Genomic DNA, 18,605 nt, shown 5'->3' with positions numbered 1-18,605 from the left:
GTGAGACTAAATCTCTGCACCTAGACAGCCGGTCCGTCCGCTGCACCCCAATCCCCCATGCCTGAGCCTCCCTGCCAAAGCCCTGCACCTGGCTCCAAAGAATTAAGTCTCACATCTCACTGGGAACTCCACTTCTTGTGCCCAGAGAGTCTCGGCCCCCCTCAGTAGCTGACCTGAGAAACACAGTGTCTGCAAAAGCAGCAGAGTCGTGTGGCATCTTATAGACTAACAGACGTATTGGAGCATGAGCTTTCGTGGGTGAATCCCCCCTTCGTCGGATGCGTCAGTGTCGGCCTTTTCCAAAGAAGTGCCTGGAGGGCCTTTTTCTGTGTGACCACGTGGCCTAATGGATAAGGCGTCTGACTTCGGATCAGGTGATTGAGGGTTCGAGTCCCTTCGTGGTTGTACTTGTGCAGCTTTACCTTTGAGCTGAAAGTCCTGCTCCCTTCAGGGCCTGAACCTCTTCTTGGCTGCTCTGGCTTCAGCTAGAGCCCAGGGAAGGAGTTGGGGGGTGGGTGTCACAAAGGCTGGGGCATGAGCCCCAGGCGCTTCCAGTCTCGCCTTTGCCATTCCTGACTTGCCAAAGGAAATGGGCAGCTGCCCAGGCTAGCGTGTGGAGCAGTTTCCCTCTGTCCCTGTGTGTGAGGGGGGTTGCTACATGGAGCCTGGGTGTTTCTCTGCTTCTTGCCAGCTGGGGAAAAGCCTCTTGGGGTAAAATCTCCTGCCCCACTGCCAAAGTGAGCACCTGGAGTGGGACCAGTCAGAGGCCCCACCAGGGGGGCTGGCCCTGCTTTCCTACCATCTTGTGATGTTGGCCACAGAGCATCAGCAGCTGCCCTGCATGCTGGTGACCTTCAGTGGGTGTTTGGCATGGCAGGGAACAGCCTGGCTGGGTGTTTTTGTGCCTGTCTGAAGGCCACACATAGGCATGGTCTTGCCCTCAGTTGCTCTGTGGCTTTTAAGCCTTCCCTTCATATGTTAGGTGCCACAATGAGACATGCATACAGTGTGCTGTTTGTCAGTCTCGCTGTCTCTCTGATCATAGGGAGATTTGATGTATTAAATTACACGTAACCATGAAATATGGGCACTTTAGACGTTAGACTACAGGGCAGCCCAGAGGATTCCGGGGGCCCGGGGTCTTCAGCGGCGGGGGGCCCTTCTGTTCCGGGACCCGCCGCCGAAGTGCCCCGAAGACCCGTGGCGGGAGCCCCCCGCCGCCGAATTACCGCCGAAGCGGGACCCGCTGCCGAAGTGCGGCGGGGGGGGTCCCCGCCGCGGGTCTTCGGGGCACTTCGGTGGCGGGTCCCAGAACGGAAGGGCCCCCCGCCGCCGAAGACCGGGCTGCGCTTTGGTGGCGGGTCCCACTTCCCCCCCACCCCGGCCCCAGCCCCAGCCCCAGCCTCTTACCCCCGGCTCCCTCCTCGCCCAGAGTCTCAGCGCCTCGCCGGAACAGCCGCAGCATGTCTCCGGCGGGGCCTGAGCTCCGTCCTGCTCAGAGCCGCGTGGTGAGGGGGCGGGGCTGGGAGCTCACGCCGAGCGGAGGGAGCGGAGCTCAGCCCGGAGCTCGCAGCCCCGCCCCCTCACCATGCGGCTCTGAGCAGAGCGGGGCTCAGGGGCCCCGGCAGAGACACGGCGCTTGATGCGCTGAGGCTCCAGGAGAGGGGCGGAGGCGGGAGCCTCCGCTGTTCTCTTGGGGGCCCCTGCAGAGCCCGGGGCCCGGGGCAAATTGCCTCCTTTGCCCCCCCTCTGGGCGGCCCTGTTAGGCTATAGCCGTGGGAGGTTGTTTTAACACAAAGTGATTGGTCTCCCTAAGTAGGAGGATGAGTTAAAGTGCTCTTTCCTGAGTGTGAAGCGAGTAAGCAGTATTGCTTTGATGCAGTTGTTGTCTGTTATTGATGATTTTTCTTTCTTCCCTCTGGGGAAGTAGAAGGGAAAGAACACAGACTGAGTGGTTAGTCTGTATAAACTACATTAAAAACATTTTTTTGAAGTTGGTGTTTAAATTTTGTTTCTGATGTGTATATAGAGAGAAGGGATGTAGTGATTGTAACTAATATTATTACTTGTGTATTGTGGGAGGATGCGGGTGTTTTTCAGCGAGTTTTCTAATAGCATGAAGAAGAAAATGCAGTGTAAAATACAACCGTTTTTATTTAAACAGTTGCTTAATTGAACTTCTAATTGTTTGAACTTCTAAGTCCACCTTTTAATGCAGTGTCCCTCTCTTTTGTCCGCCCTCGTTCTAGTTTAAAGTTATAGGCTCATGGATATTAATTCTGCAAGTTCTCTCCACTTTCCACTTTTTCTTCTTTTCTCCACCCTCTCCCCCATTTCGAGTAGCCCCTATTTTTACCCCTAATGCTCTGCCAGTTCGTTGGTATGCAACTTTCTCGGAGCCTCTCTGAGCCCTTAGTACAGGCCGTAAGGTGGAAGTCGGGGAGGAGAAAATGGGACCCACAGAACCCCTGGCAGGTAAGGGGACTGGGAGAGCTTGTCTTGGGAAGGAGGGAGGAATGGGGGAGAAGAGGCAAATAGGGGTGCACACAGTCTCTACAGTGGTGGAGAGAATGGGGGCCCTGAAATGAAGCGAGGGGATAAGTGGAGGTACACAAGACCCCCTAGTCCTATGGAGATTGGAAGAAGCTGGCATGGGGGGAAGGGAGGGTACACAAAGACCCCGGCATGGGGGAATAGAGAGAACACAGAGTCCCTGCCATGGGGAAGTGGGAATGAACAGAGCCTTTGGTGTGGGAAGAAGTGTGGGGAACTTGGTGTGGGGAGAATAAGGGTGCAGAGATTCTCTGGTAAGGTATGAGATTGGGGGAATTTCAGGGAGTCCCTAAAAAGAGTGGGATGGGAGAGAGCACATAGGGAGCTTGCAGGAGGGAATTGAGGGGTGCTGGGAGCCTCTGGGGCGGGCAATAAACTCGACCTGTACAAACTACAAAGTGTGCTCCCCCCACTTCAGTGAAGAACGTGGCCATCTGTTGACAAAAAGGCTGTTTGCAAAAGGTACGATCCATTTTCTTTCGTGACCACTTGTTTTAAAAAACGAGTCATTACGACGTTAATCAGGGTAGCCGGGGATTGGCAGCAGGGAGGGTGTCTTTGCAGGAGAAATGGCCGGCGCTTAGCTAGAGACGTGCTTTCGAAAGGGATTGTTGGAGGACGATTTTTACAATGTTTTCTTCCAATCAGGCACCGAATAGGCGGGATTGCTTGAATGCAGCTGCTGTCTGGCGCTGATGCCCGCTGCTTCTTCCCGCTGGGGAAGCGGGAGGGAGACAGCATAGACTGCCGGGGGGCGGGTTGTATTAAACGAATGAACGAAAAAGCTTTAAAATATGACTTTTTAAATTATGCTTTGGGAAGTTTATAACAGCTGGTTTTGTTTCTCAATCTATAGAATACTTAGTTTTTCTAGGCGTTGTTGTGAGGGGTTTGTTCACCAGCCTTTTTTTTATTTGTTTGTGGTGGGGGATTTTGAAAACCAGTTTAGAAATCAGTGGGAATTGAGTGCCCAGATCACTTGTATGGCTTTGAAAATTCTCCTACAGGCAGCTTTAAGCCTTTGCCTTTTCCCGCTTTTCAAGAGAAAGAGACTGTAGTTAAATGCCTGTTACACCTCTACAGATGGTTACAGAACACTCTCCAGGGAGGCAAACGTGTACAGCACCTGACTCCGATGCCAGCTCTCTCTAGCTTTCATTCCAGACTATTTGGCTGGGCTCACTAACAGTTATTGATATTTAGATCGCTATGAATTATGGGTGCTGCTGTTTCGGGGGTGGGGGGGGGAATCGTGGCGATATACTTGCAAAACTAGAGACTTGCTGTCTCCTGGATACACCGTGCACGGAGTCGAGGAATTGTGCTGAGAGCAGCAATTGAACCAAATCCCGCTGCTCGGCCTCCGCTTTGCAGCATTTAAACAGTTGCGGTTGCACTAGTACGATGTAGGGGCGCCGAGTTTCCACTATGCTGGAGGGCTGCCCCCCCCCCCGGGCTCGTCCCAGGCCCCGCCCCCACCTCACCCCACCCCCCCTTTCCCCAATGCCCCAGTCCCGCATTCAGCTCCTCTCCCTCCCTGTCACCGGGCAGGAGGCGCTGGGGGAGGGCGAGGAGGTGGAGGGGGCCGGGGCTGCTGCTGGGCACTAATGACCCATCTGGTTTTTCCCCGGGATGCCCCAGTCTCGAAGCAGCCAGAGGCGGCGCCTGCCCCCGGTCACGTGACACGCGAAGTCTCTAGTGCCGAGGAACCGGAGAGAACCAGCTGCAGCCCCGGGCGGGCAGAGCTGCGCCTGGCCGGGCTCCGCCTGCAGGGAAACGGGCGTGGCACCGGCACGTGGCAGAGCAGAGCCTGTGAGAGGCGGGGCCGGTTCGGGCAGTAACAGCGAGAGGGTTTGATTGGTCGGTAGGAGCTCCGCATGCTAATCAGGAGGCGTGTTTCTGTAAATAGCGACATAACCATCTTCTAATGGCCAGGGGGCTAAAGCTGTCTCGAGTGTGCTTCATGGCATGGGGACCTGGCTTTAGACTTGTGTCCTTTAGTTCGCTGGGGGTGAAACCCGCTGTATGAAAACACTCACTGCGGAGATTAAACGTCTGCGCCTTAGCCTGGGTGTGTAGCCGAGGGGCTTATTATTGAAATTGTTTTTTCTGGAATCATTTCTAAAATTTGTAATTAAACAAGTGTGATTGAACGTATCTGTGTTGGTATTCATGAAAAGTTACAGTGTTTTTTCTGAGCACGAAGCAAGGGAACAGTTTTGTTTTAATTCAGTTGCTGTCTGCTATTGATGACTGTTCCTGTTTCCCTGTTTGGGGAACAAGAAGAGGGAAAACACGGACTGAGTGGTTAGGCCTTGCAAAGCAAATTTAAGAGTATGGTTTTAGAGTTTTCTGTTACCTTAATCTGTTTATAGTATTTGCTGATAATCTAGCCTAGGGGGAGGGATAGCTCAGTGGCTTCAGCATTGGCCTGTTAAACCCAGGATTGTGAGTTCAATCCTTGAGGGGGCCACCTAGGGATCTGGGGCAAAAATTGGCCCTGCTAGTGAAGGCAAGGGGACTGGACTCAATGACCTTGCAAGGTCCCATCCAGTTCTAGGCAATTGGTATATCTCCAAGTATTATTAGTCTGTTTAATGGCAAAACTTAATTTGTTTTGATAAGATTTGGAAGAGAAGTAAATCTAGTGTGAAAATGGTGTTTTAAAGGTTTCTAGTTCAGGACTTACTGAAAAATTTTTAAAGTTCCTTTATGCTGCTATATCTTTTTCTCTTGTAATCTATGTCAGAATTTAGGTAGGGTCCTGTGTCTGCACGTTCTCTTCCTTTTCCATTTTCTTCTCCACTTCTCTTTTCTTCCCTTCCTATTTTTCGGGAACCCCTATTTTTACTCGTACTGCTCTGGCAGGGGGTACAGTTTTCTCTTGGCCCCAAGCACATCAGAAAATCCACACAGGATCTGAGAGTTGCTGTCTCCTGGCCGTATAGTGAGTAGAGGGTGGAATGGGGAGAAAAGCGGCTCACACAGAGCCCCTGCCATTGGGGAGAATGGAGGACCTTGCTATGGGTGGAATCAAACACACACAACCCCTGCCATGGAGAAAGACTGGGGAACCCTGGAATGGGTGGGGGAGACAATGAAGGGCATGGGGGGGAGGGGTTTACATGAGGGATTTGCATCTGTCAACATCTCCCATGACCCACTGGGTGTTTTCCTTCCCATCTTATTTCTTCTCTTTTCTGTTACTCTTTTTTTCTGTCTCAGGTAAATGAAAACTCCACACCCCTGAGAGACGTAGCTGAGCTGACCTAAACCCTCCTACAGTAACTCCTCACTTAAAGTCGTCCTGGTTAACGTTTCGTTATGTTGCTGATCAATTAGGGAAAATGCTTATTTAAAGTTGTGTAATGCTCCCTTCTAATGTTGTTTGGCAGCTGCCTGCTTTGTTTCTTGCTTGCAGGAAGAGCAGCCCGTTGCAGCTAGCTGGTGGGGGCTTGGAACCAAGATGGACCGGCAGCCCCCTATCAGCTCACCACTCTCCTAAGTTCCCTGTGCAGCAGCTGCCTGTTGACAATGACAGTTATCTTACGAACCAAGATACATAGAACATAGGCCGGGTGGGGAGAAGTCTATGTAACTCTATGTAAGTCTATGTAACTCTAAGTGCTTCAGAATTGATTCCTTGAGGACCTGCTCCATGATTTTTCCAGGGACTGAGGTGAGGCTGACTGGCCTGTAGTTCCCCGGATCCTCCTTCTTTCTTCTCTCTTTTAAAGATAGGCACTACATTAGCCTTTTCCCAGTCATTTGGGACCTCCCCCAATGGCCATGAATTTTCAAAGATAATGGCCAATGGCTCTGCAATCACCCCCACCAACTCCTTTAGCACCCTCGGATGCAGCGCATCCGGCCCCATGGATTTGTGCTCATCCAGCTTTTCTAAATAGTCCCGAAGCACTTCTTTCTCCACAGAGGGCTGGTCACCTCCTCTCCATGCTGTGCTGCCCAGTGCAGCAGTCTGGGAGCGGATTTTGTTCGTGAAGACGGGGAGGGGGGAGGGGGGGAAGCACTGAGTACATTAGCTTTTTCCACATCCTCTGTCACTAGGTCGCCTCCCTCATTCTGTGAGGGGCCCACACTTTCCTTGACTTTCTTCTTGTTGCTAAGATCCCTGAAGAAACCCTTCTTGTTGTTACTCTTAACATCTCTTGCTAGCTGCAACTCCAAGCATGAGTTGCCCTTCCCGATTTCACTCCTGCGTGCCTGAGCAATATTTTTATACTCCTCCCTGGTCATTTGTCCAATCTTCCACTTCTTCAAACGGCGCTGCCTGCCAGTGCACTCAGCCTCACTTGGCAGGTAACAAAAGGGATCGAGTGGCCGTCCAGTTTCTGGAGAGTGGCTGACAACACCCGACCTTCTGCCCTGAGGAGAAACTGACGTGAGACAAGGCAGGGGAGGTCATTCTTGTATGGGACCAACTTCCTGTGGGGGGAGAGCGAGAGAGAGCGAGAGAGAAGCGACACGCAAGCTGCGCTCTTTCCCCAGCAGCAGGCGGGCCACGTGGTCTCTCTGCTGGCCTGGCTTCCCGGGACGGGACCCGGCTACCACTACAGGGCAGGCAAGAGCGGCGGCCCGGGCAGGGGGAGGGGCCCGAGCGGAGGGGCGGAGCCGCATGAGTGGGTATGCAGATCTGTGTGCGAGCAGAGCATTGTGGGAGTGGACACAGGCTGCCAGGCAGGGCCCGACTTTGGCACCGGGAGCTCGGCGTGGAGAAGGGAGAGACTCCGGGGGACGCGTCGGGGCAGCTGTCGGCAGTGGGGGCCGGTGTGGGCGAGGCCGGCGGTCGGTCCGCCCCGTGTATTATAAGTGCGGGGCGAGCGAGGGCGGGCGGCGGCCAGGCAGCAGGAACTCATACTTACCTGGCAGGTAAGATACCATGATCACGAAGGTTGTTTTCTCAGGGTGAGGCTCATCCATTGCACTGCGGGTGTGCTGACCTCTGCGATTTCCCCAAATGGGGGAAACTCAACTGCATAATTTGTGGTAGAGAAGAACTGCGTTCGAGCTCTCCCCTGGTGCTTGGTTGGAACAACAGAAAACCAAAAGTGGGCTACTTAGACTTAGTGCACTGCAAAGCAAACTCTAAGGGTTTTTTTCTGTACCTTTAGGACTGCTCTTTTCCACAGGCCCTGTACTTTTGGGCACCTTTGCCGTTCCTCCTCGTAAGCAAAGCTCAGCTCTGAAACTTTACTCGGGCCTTATAAGGCTCTCTGTGTTCTTGGTTTTCCCTGGTTTTTTGCAGCTGGTCTGCTCTCTAGTCTGCTTTTGGGGGGGCTTGGACCGGTGCCTTCTTTGGCTCTAAGGAGAGCTGCCTGCCTGCTCTGCTTCTTTCCCTGCTTGTAGCTTCTTGCCCGGCCCTTCTTCTCGGGCTCTTCCTCCTTTGACGGGAGGATGGCCTGTCCAAAAGGCCTGTCCCACCTGGTCTCATCCAACAGGCAGCCTCGCCCCCTGCCCTGGGGCCGCTTTGGCTTTCTCTGTCTGTTCCTGTCTCTTGGTGGCCACCCTGTCTGTGCTACGGAGACTAGGCTGTCACAACCCCATGCTGGAGGAGGGCTTTCCGTCGCTTGAGGCCCATCCGCCGCCTCCCCGAATGCCCTTAGCTACGCTGCGGGTTAGGGCGGCGTGGCCGCGTCGCTCAGGAGCGGGTTTTCCCTTTTGCACACCTCTGACGGACGGAGCTGTTTTGACGTAACTGTTCAGCACGCACCGACCCTCGGGCCTGGTCTGCGTGGGGAACGTAAATCAGCGCGGCTACGTCAGTCCGCGCCTTGGTCGGAAGAATTCTTCCGTCGACCTAGCTCCCGCCTTTCGGGGAGGTGGATGGCCGGCACCAACGAGGAAAACCCTCTCCAGGACACTTCTCCGGGAACAGTGCCCTTCCGTTTGGGGAGATTATGCTGCTTTAAAAAAGAGAAATTGTTTAACTGCCTTTCTCTGAGGCAAGGTTGACTTTGTATTGCTTCCCTCGTGGCTCCTTATAGCAGTTGCGTTCTGAAATCTTTAGGGTTTGACTTCATTTATGATGAAATCTTGCTGTAACTTTATTCTAATTTTGAATGAGTAACTAGACCTGAGCTGTTTGGTGTGTTAGTGGAGGATTGTTTAAAAACCTGGGATTCCACTTTCTGCAGCCTTTCCATTACATTTCCTCTGAAAGCCCACCGAAAGCCTCCACTTCCCACATAACTCTCTCAAACCTCCAGTCATCAGGCATACAGAAGATGCTTACAGTTTCACTCCATACGAGTCCAGTTCCTCGCTGTTTCCTGTCTAACCACTGCACACATATGGTATCCCCTCCCTACCCGGAGCTGCTTCCTGGCTTTTGCGCTCAGGACAGGAAAACGAGAATGGAGAGGTAAGCTGTGCAGGGAACTCTTCCTCAGCTCGCACTCCACCCCCCAAGGGCCTTTCGAGGTCTTCTACGGACTTCAGGTTTCATTTGATTTCCAAGGTTTATGGGCTCATTAATTAGCCATCTCTCCTAATGCAGGGATCCCACGGGTCAGACCAAAGATCGATGGCCCAAAAGAGCTAAGAAACAGAAATAAAGGTGAGCGCTAGGCGTTACATTCAGATGAGCATCCAGAATCTGACTGTGCCCTGGCATGTTCAACGCTGCCGAAAAGAAGGAGCTCGTCAGGTCCCTCTGCTAGCACCCAAATCTGGTGGCTAGTCGGTCTGCTGGGAAATAAGGAAAAGGAAATGAATAAAGGAGTCAGGCAATAACAAGGAAATGAAGAGGTTTGTCAAACGGGTTCTGTCTGATTTACCGTCTTCCCAGCTACCCGTCCAAGTTAAAGACCTAGCCCAGTATCCTGTCTGCTGACAGCGGCCAATGCCAGGTGCCCCAGAGGGAATGAACAGAACAGGGAATCATCAAGTGCTCCATCCCCTGTCGCCCATGCCCCGCTTCTGGCAAACAGGGATACCTAGCTAGGGATACCGTTGGCGAAGCGCCTTAGATGGACCTATCCTCCATTAATTTATCTAGTGCTTTTTTGAACCCTGTTACAGTCTTGGCCTTCGCGACATCCTCTGGCAAAGAGTTCCACAGGTTGACTGTGTGGTGCATGAAGAAAGACTTCCTTTTGTTTGTTTTAAAGCTGCTGCCTATTAATTTCATTTGGTGACCCCTAGTTCGTGTGTTATGAGCAGGAGTAAATAACTCTTCCTTATTTACTTGCTCCACGCCGGTCATGGTTTTATAGACCTCCCTCATATCCCCCTTTAGTCGTCTCTTTTCCAAGATGAAAAGTCCCAATCTTATGAATCTCTTCTTAGATGGAAGCTGGTCCATATCCCCTCATCATCTTTGTTGTCCGTTTCTGAATCTTTCCCATTCCCATATATCTTTTTTGAGGTTGGGGCGACCGCATCAGCACGCAGTATTCAAGATGTGGGCGTACCATGGATTGATATTGAGGCGATATGATAGTTTCTGTCTTATTACCTGTCCCTTTCTTAATTATTCCCAATGCTCCGCTGCACATTGAGTGGATGTTTTCAGAGAACTATCCACAATGACTCCCAGATCTCTTTCTCGAGTGGTAACAGCTAATTTAGACCCCATCGTTTTATAGGGATAGTTGGGATTATGTTTGCCAATGTGCATTACTTTGCACTTATGAGCACCGACGTTCATCTGCCATTCGGTTGTCCCGTCACCCAGTTTTGTGAGATCTCTTTGTGGCTCTTGGCAGTCTGCCTGGGACTTAACTCTCTTGAGCAATTTTGTATCATCTGCAAATTTTGCCACCTCACTGTTTAGCCCTTTCCCCAGATCATTTATGAATAAGTTGAACAGTACTGCTCCCAGTACAGACACCTGGGGATAAGAGAGGGCAGATCCTCTTCTGACACTGGCAGACCAGGTGCCAGCTCATGCCAAGGCCCCTAGGCCTTACTGAAAAGTGACAACTGCATGGCTGGAAACTAGTCTTGCTCACCTGTTTGTTAGTGTTGTTAAAACAGGCATTAGCTTTATAAAAACATGTTTAGAGTTTATGACAACTCGTGAGTTGCTGCATGCATTATTCTCACCTATAATAGCCGTAGCCCATGTTGTAAGGTGATATATAAGCCTTGGCACTAAAGCTGTGAAAAACCCCTTGCCGACACCACGCCACCAGTCAGGAGAGAAATATTACCCAGTGTGAAATGCCAGTTTACCAGAAGAGGCATTGTCTCCTTTTGAACAAGAGAAGACCCTGACTAAGACCAGAACCAGGGTGGGTGGAGGAGCATTGACTTTTGCAGGACATTCACCACCTTTGTAACTAACCTCTGCTATTTCATTATGTAACACCACACACAGAACAACCTTTTACCTCTAAAGACCACAGGAGGCAGCAAACAGAGCTGCTAACAGGGGAGTTTGCGTGGGAGTTAGCAGGGGGAGGTGGAAGGGGGCCGCGCCGTGTCCCCTGTGTTTCCCTAGGTACAAGCACCGAGCGAGGCCGGGACAGCAGCAGCCATGAGCCAAGCAGCAGAGGACACACCAAGGATGAGAGCATGCAGCAGCTGCGGTATGTACCTGGTTCTAGCAGGGGACCCAGAGCAGTACTATGTATGTATGAAGTGTCGCCTAATAGAGCTGCTGGAGGAAAAGATCCAGGGCCTAGAGCTGCAGGTAGAAACCCTGATAGAGAATAGAAGGGGGTTCGAGCAGCTGATGGAGCAATGGCAAGCAGTAACTGAAGGGGAACGCCCAGGGGCACAGGTGGGAGCAGGGGCTAAGGCCAGTGAGGGGGGACCACCAGACGAGGAGGATGGGCGGTGGAAGCATGTGACTGTGAGAAGCAGGCCAAGGAAAAGGAGAGCCAGTGACGGGGAAATTGAGCTAAGGAACAGGTTTGAAGGCTTGGAGAATGAGGAAGGGGTAAAGAATATGGTAGCTGATGGTGGGAGGCCAAGGAAAAAGAGACGAGCGGCCAGTCCCATAGATAGAGGGGAGGAGTCTATGGAGGCAACACCAAGTTTGGGTCAGGGGAGATTACAGGATGGCTTAAGGGGAACCACAAGGGAAGATAGGAATGGAAGGAGCTTGCAACCAGGGGGAACGGGGGATAGGTTAGAGGACCGCACTGTCCCCAGGCAAAGGCAGGTCTACGTGATTGGGGACTCCATACTGAGAAGGTTGGATAGGCCTGTGACCAGGGCCGATCCGGAGAACAGAAGGGTGTGCTGTCTACCGGGCGCTAAAATACGGGATGTGGACCTGAGGTTGAAAAGGATCCTAAGAGGAGCAGGTAAGAACCCTTTGGTCATCCTTCATGTGGGAACGAATGATACTGCTAGATTCTCAATAGACAGGATCAAGGGAGACTATGCCAGGTTGGGTAAGACGCTTAAGGAAATTGAGGCTCAGGTGATCTTCAGTGGGATCCTACCTGTCCCTAGGGAAGGGCGCCAAAGGGGTGAGAGAATCCTGACGATTAATAGTTGGCTGAGAGAGTGGTGTTACAAGGAGGGCTTTGGGATGTATGGGCACTGGGAGGCTTTTGGGGACAGACAACTGTTCTCACGGGATGGGCTCCACCTAAGTAGGGAAGGAAGTAGACTTCTAGGAGGGAGGCTGGCTCATCTGATTAAAAGAGCTTTAAACTAGACACTGGGGGGAGACGGTTGGGAGAGGCCCTGCTGCACTCCACGCCAAATTTATACATTGGGAGTGAGAACAAGAAGATAACAACAGATATAGCCAGAGGGGGACGGTTAGGTGTAAGGAAGAGGGGGGGGATGGATACTAGATCGACAGGTCATACTGGTAGTACTGTGTCCCTACCGAGCGGGGTGAGAAGAGTGAGAGGAGCCCAACAGCAAAAGGTAGGATGTTTGTTCACCAATGCGAGAAGCTTAGGTAATAAAATGGAGGAACTGGAGCTCCTGGTCCGAGAATTGAAACTGGATATCGTAGGAATAACCGAAACATGGTGGAACGATAGCCATGACTGGAGTACAGGTATGGAAGGGTATGTGCTGTTTAGAAAAGACCGATGCAAAGGTAAAGGTGGGGGAGTAGCATTGTATATCAATAATGAGGTGAAATGTAATGAAATAACTAGCAATGCAATGGTTAATACGGAGTCTGTGTGGGCGATGGTCACATTAGGGAAGAAAACTACCAGAGTCTCACCCGGGATAGTGATTGGGGTGTGCTATAGACCGCCAGGATCAAACTTGGAGAAGGATAGAGAGCTCTTTAATGTTTTTAAGGAGGTAAACACTAATAGGAACTGCTTGATCATGGGAGACTTTAACTTCCCAGATATAGATTGGGAAACAAATGCTAGTAATAACAATAGGGCTCAGCTTTTCCTAGACGTGATAGCTGATGAATTCCTACATCAAGTGGTTGCTGAACCGACGAGGGGGGATGCCATTTTAGATCTGATTTTGGTGAGTAATGAGGACCTTGTAGAGGAAATAGTTGTAGGGGACAACCTTGGCTCGAGTGATCACGAGCTAATTCGTTTCAAAATTAATGAGAGGATAATTAATATTGCATCTGAGACTAGGGTTTACGATTTCAAAAGGGCTAACTTTACTAAATTAAGACGACTAGTTAGGGAAGTGGACTGGACCAACATATTTAGGAATCTAAAGGTAGATGACGCCTGGGGTTACTTCAGGTTGAAATTGCAGGAGTTGTCAGAGGCATGTATCCCGAGAAAGGGAAAACGGCTCGTAGGTAGCAGTTTTAGACCAAGCTGGATGACCAAGCGTCTTAGAGGGGTCATTAAGAAAAAACAGAAAGCGTACCGGGAGTGGAAAATGGGAGGGATCAGCAAAGAAACCTACCTTATTGAGGTCAGAGGGTGTAGGGATGCAGTGAGAAAGGCAAAGCGACGGGTGGAGATGGACCTAGCGAAGGGGATTAAAACCAATAGCAAAAGGTTTTTTAGCCATATAAATAGGAAGAAAACCAAGAAGGAAGAAGTGGGACCGCTTAAAACTTTAAACGGAGTGGAGATTAGGGATAATCTTGGAATGGCACAATATCTGAATGAATATTTTGCCACGGTCTTTAATGAGGCTAATGAAGGGCTAAGGAATAGTGATAGAGGGACCGATGGGAATGAAGATATGGGGGTAGACATTACGGTATCTGAGGTGGAGGCCAAACTTGAACAGCTTAACGGAAGTAAATCGGGGGGCCCGGATAATCTTCATCCTAGAATATTAAGGGAATTGGCGAGTGATATTGCTAGCCCGTTAGCGATGATTTTTAATAAATCTCTAAATTCGGGGATTGTACCGTTGGACTGGAGATTAGCTAATGTAGTTCCTATATTCAAGAAGGGGAAAAAAAGTGACCCGGGTAACTACAGGCCTGTTAGTTTAACATCTGTAGTATGCAAAGTAATGGAAAAATTTTTGAAAGAGAGAGTGGTTAAGGAGCAGGAGGCCGATGACAACTGGGATAGATTACAGCATGGATTTACGAAAGGTAGATCGTGCCAAACCAATCTGATCTCCTTCTTTGAGAAAGTAACAGATTTTTTAGACAAGGGAAATGCGGTGGATCTAATATATCTGGATTTCAGTAAGGCGTTTGATACGGTACCGCATGAGGAATTATTGGTTAAATTGGAAAAGATGGGGATCGAAATGAAAATCCAGAGGTGGATAAGGAGTTGGTTAAAGGGGAGACTGCAGAGGGTAGTACTGAAAGGGGAACTGTCGGGTTGGAGGGGGGTTACCAGTGGAGTTCCTCAAGGTTCGGTTTTGGGTCCTATTTTATTCAATCTATTTATTGCTGACCTGGGAACCAAGAGTAGGAGTGGGCTGATAAAGTTTGCGGACGACACCAAGTTGGGAGGTATTGCCAATTCGGAGAAGGATCGGGATATCCTCCAGGGAGATTTGGATGACCTTGTAAACTGGAGTATTAGTAACAGGATGAAATTCAATAGTGAGAAGTGTAAGGTTATGCATTTAGGGATGACTAACAAGAATTTTAGTTATAAGCTAGGGACGCACCAGTTGGAAGTAACGGAGGAGGAGAAGGACCTGGGAGTCCTGGTTGATCGTAGGATGACTATGAGTAGGCAATGTGATGTGGCCGTTAAAAAAGCTAATGCGGTCTTGGGTTGCATTAGGCGGGGTATTTCTAGTAGGGATAAGGAAGTGCTAGTCCCGTTATATAAGGCGTTGGTGAGACCTCATTTGGAGTATTGTGTGCAGTTTTGGTCTCCCATGTTTAAGAAGGATGAGTTAAAACTGGAACGGGTACAAAGAAGGGCCACTAGAATGATCCGAGGAATGGAAGGCCTGTCGTATGACAGGAGACTTGAGGAGCTCGGTTTGTTTTCCTTAACCAAAAGAAGGATAAGGGGAGATATGATTGCACTCTTTAAATATATCAGAGGGATAAATACCAGGGAAGGAGAGGAATTATTTCAGCTCAGTGCTAATGTAGACACGAGGACAAACGGATATAAATTGTCAGTCAGGAAATTTAGGCTTGAAATTAGACGAAGGTTTCTAACCATCAGGGGAGTGCAATACTGGAACAGCCTACCGAGGGAAACAGTAGGGGCGAAGGACCTCCATGACTTTAAGATTAAGCTAGATAAGTTTATGGAGGAGATGGTATAACAGGATAACGGGCTTAGTCAATAGGTCAATTAAGTGCCAAACTGGTACTTAATTGGGTCAAATTGGGTCAATAATATGATATTCTTAACCTCTTTCAGAGGGTATGGCTGGAGAGTCTTGCCCGCATGCTCGGGGTTCAGCTGACCGCCATATTTGGGGTCGGGAAGGAATTTTCCTCCAGGGCAGATTGGCAGTGTCCCTGGAGGTTTTTCGCCTTCCTCCGAAGCATGGGGCAGGGGTCGCTTGCTAAAAGAGTGGGTAGATCGGCTAATGTGGCCTGCATCTTGCAGGAGGTCAGACTAGATGATCATAATGGTCCCTTCTGATCTTGAATTCTATGATTCTATGATTCTATGTACTGTGAAAAAAAAATCTAACAGCATAATCTTATGATGAGAAATTGCAGCACTAACAGCAATTTTAAAAGATTCAAAACTGTCTGTTTTTCTACACCAAAAACAACACATGCCAAAAAAAAAAAAAACCATTCTTGCCACCCACCATGTTTTGCTGTTAGGAACCCATACACCTTATTAGTGTATACTTTTCAGGCGAGGGTGACACTCTCAGGCCTCAAATGCCAGGTACAGATACTCTGTCCTTGATCCAAGATCAACAGGAAAATACACTGGATTACTCCTGCCCCAATAACAAAGAGACTGGGGATCCCGCAGCAACTGAAATGGCCATTTGGACAAGCAATCCCATCATGCAATCCGGGGTGGGTGTAACCATGCAAATGACATCAGCCCCAAAAGGCCTTGACGACAGATCACCAACAGATGGCAGGGTAGACTTCATACTGACCCTGTTTCAACTAGATTGTGGTAATTAGTGTTTGTCAATAGTACAGACGCCATGGTGGACTCTAGGCTCTGCTTGAGGGATCCTGGCACAGGGGCTGGGGGGAGAAAGGATTGTAGATTCTGACCTGAGCTCTGGAGAGGAGGCAATAATGGAAGGGGGCATTATTGACTCCTTTCCTTCTCAGGGTTCCCTGGGCTGGAGTTCTACATTCCACAGGGCCAAATGAGAGGGTGATGCCATGTTGTTAATGAAAACCAGTGCTCCAGGTGAGGCTTGAACTCACAACTTGAGCATAGCTCCTCTTAGTACTGCATGCTAACCAACTGTGCCACTGTAAGTGAGTGTTTTCTGAGACCCCCTAGGCTGATAAAGCCAAGGAGTGACCCCAAAACATTCTCAGTGGGGTTGAGAGCAGGTAGCGACAAGTGTTGGTACTTGGTGGGGTGGATTCTTCTTAAGGGTTCCAGGCCCCATTTCACCCTTTTGTTCTTCCCTGTGTAATAACAGAGCTGGTTCAGACTCAATGGAGAGTCTTGCTGCAGACCAACAGATCTGAAATCACTGATAACAAGCTCTAAGTATTAGTCCTGCTTTGGGACAGTGTCTCTCATGCAACAAACTGCCGAATCTGCGCTAGCAGTGAGGCTCCCTCACTAACAGCTGAAATCAGGGAGAGCTGTGTGACGTGCAGGGACCCAGGGGTGCCTGAACAGGGGGGAACAACACCCCAGGACTTTTAAACATGGGAGGGCTCTGCCTTACCACTTTGTAATGACAGTAAGGGCTAATGATGGGGGGAGGGGACGGAGACCAGTGAGCTGGAGGAGGGGTCTTGGGGGATGAAGCAGCAAAGGAGTGGGGCCTTGGGGAGAAGGGGTGGGGTAGGGGCGTGGCCTCGAGTGGAAGGGGTGGGGCTACTGTTTGGGCTCTGGTGGCCACTACTTTTAGGCAGGGCCACCCTGGGGGGGCAAGTGGGGCAATTTTCCCAAGGCCCCGGGCCCCGCAGCGGCCCCACAAACTCTGGCCAAGAATCCCTTCCCTGGCAGCGCTCCGGGTCTTCAGATGCACTTCTGTGGTGGGTCCTTCAGTGCTGCCAAAGACGCAGACCGAGTGAAGGACCTGCTGCCACTGAAGACTCAGACGCCGCCCATTGAGTACAAGAGCCGCAGCAGGTGGCGCCTTTTTTTATGTCCGCTCCCCTGCTTTGCCCCAGAGCCCCGAATCCTCTGGGCGGCCCTGCTTTTAGGGAGCCTGTTCCGCTCCTGGTGGGACCACAAGACATCCCAGAGCAGAGAGGGTGGCCAGCAGAGCGGTGACAGGGGGGAACAGCAAGTGGCCGGCAATGTGGCCAGACAGCGGAGGGAGAAAGGGGCTTTCCCCCCAGGAGCTGAGAGGTGAACTCTGGGTTTTCATTGACCCAGGGCAGCAGCTGTGGGTGAGGTGCAGTGAAGGGAGGGGCACATCCACAGAGCTTCTGGGGTCTTGATTTAAGAGCCCGAGGCCAAAGGCCACTGCCCAGTGCACTGTGGGTGGGTGTTTTGCTCATTGTGTTGTGTTATGAATCCTGATTGTGGTGTTTTCCCAAGTTAATACAAGGTGATTTTCCTCCTTTTTATTAAAGTTTCTTTCCTGCACTCAGTGGTTGTGAGTGGGGAAAGTATCATCTCTTAGAGGCACCCAGTGGCCAGGGCTAGTTTCCCCAGGTTACTGGGTGGGGGATTAGGCACATTGTGTGTTGTATTGTTGAAGAGGAGCCCCAAGCACCCAAACAGGGAATTGTAACTTCGACCTTCAGAGTAAGAGCCAGAGGTGCTGCCTGCTGAGCTAGCCAGGCCGCCTAAACGTATTAACCCCTTTCACCACAAGAGCAAACACCAGGTACTTCTGTGCTTCTCAGCAGCTGGAAAAAAGCCTCTTGGGGGAAATGTCTCCTGCCCCACCGCCAAAAGGAGCCCCTTGAGTGGGAACGGTCAGAGGCCCCACTTGGGGGCTGGCCCTGCTTTCCAACCACCTTGTGATGCTGGCCGCAGAACGAATGCTGGTCTGTGAGTGGCCTTCACTGGGGGTTTGGCATGGCAGGGAGCAGCCTGGCCGGGTGTCTTTGTGGCTGTCTGCTGGCCACGCATAGGCATGGTCCTGCCTTCCTCTTGCCCTGCCCTTGGTTGATCTGTGGCTTTTAAGCCTTCCCTTGGAGCTGTCAGCACCAGCCGCCTCTGCTCTAGGTGCCCAGAGGAGGAGAGGTGCTGGGCTCCAGCCTGGGACTCTTCCTCCCTCCTGCCTAGCCCTGACTATGAAGCCTGGCCCTGGCCCTCCTTCCTTTAAATGCCATGTGGGCAAGAGGAAGAGTGTGACAGCTGCAGGGACCAAAGTTGAGGACTTCAGGTGAAGCAGCGAGAAACAACCATATGGTCAAACCACAGGACTCTCTAGCCAGACTGTTAAGTTCTAGGACCCCAACCTATAGCGGCCAGCCCATTGAACCAGCCAGACCAAAGACCTATCTCCAGTGGCCCTCAGTCACCCAGCACGAGGGAAAGAATTCACTCTAGTTCACCCTGAGAGGGATAGCTAAGCACATTGAGCTCCAGGGCTTTGCAGCAAACTAACATACCTCCAGG

The 18,605-nt window shown here is 50.9% G+C and overlaps 3 non-coding genes and 1 pseudogene across 3 annotated transcripts; all 4 read left to right on the top strand.

Annotated features, from left to right (window-relative positions):
• The first annotated feature begins 332 nt into the window (after positions 1–332).
• TRNAR-UCG lies at positions 333–405 on the top strand. Its single transcript has one exon. It is a non-coding gene; the product is annotated as a tRNA-Arg (tRNA).
• Positions 406–1,754: 1,349 nt separating this feature from the next.
• Positions 1,755–1,956, top strand: LOC123357775 (annotated as a pseudogene).
• A 2,693-nt stretch (positions 1,957–4,649) lies between these two features.
• Positions 4,650–4,862, top strand: LOC123357774. Its single transcript, XR_006575605.1, has one exon. It is a non-coding gene; the product is annotated as a small nucleolar RNA U3 (small nucleolar RNA).
• Positions 4,863–7,428: 2,566 nt separating this feature from the next.
• On the top strand, positions 7,429–7,592 carry LOC123357772. The gene has a single exon (XR_006575603.1). It is a non-coding gene; the product is annotated as a U1 spliceosomal RNA (small nuclear RNA).
• Positions 7,593–18,605: the final 11,013 nt, after the last annotated feature.

The sequence above is a fragment of the Mauremys mutica genome, unplaced genomic scaffold (genome assembly GCF_020497125.1).
Source record: "Mauremys mutica isolate MM-2020 ecotype Southern unplaced genomic scaffold, ASM2049712v1 001058F_np12_obj, whole genome shotgun sequence".
NCBI lineage: Eukaryota > Metazoa > Chordata > Testudines > Geoemydidae > Mauremys > Mauremys mutica.
The sequence above is the reverse complement of the archived record's forward strand: the minus strand, read 5'-3'. Positions and strand labels throughout refer to the sequence as shown.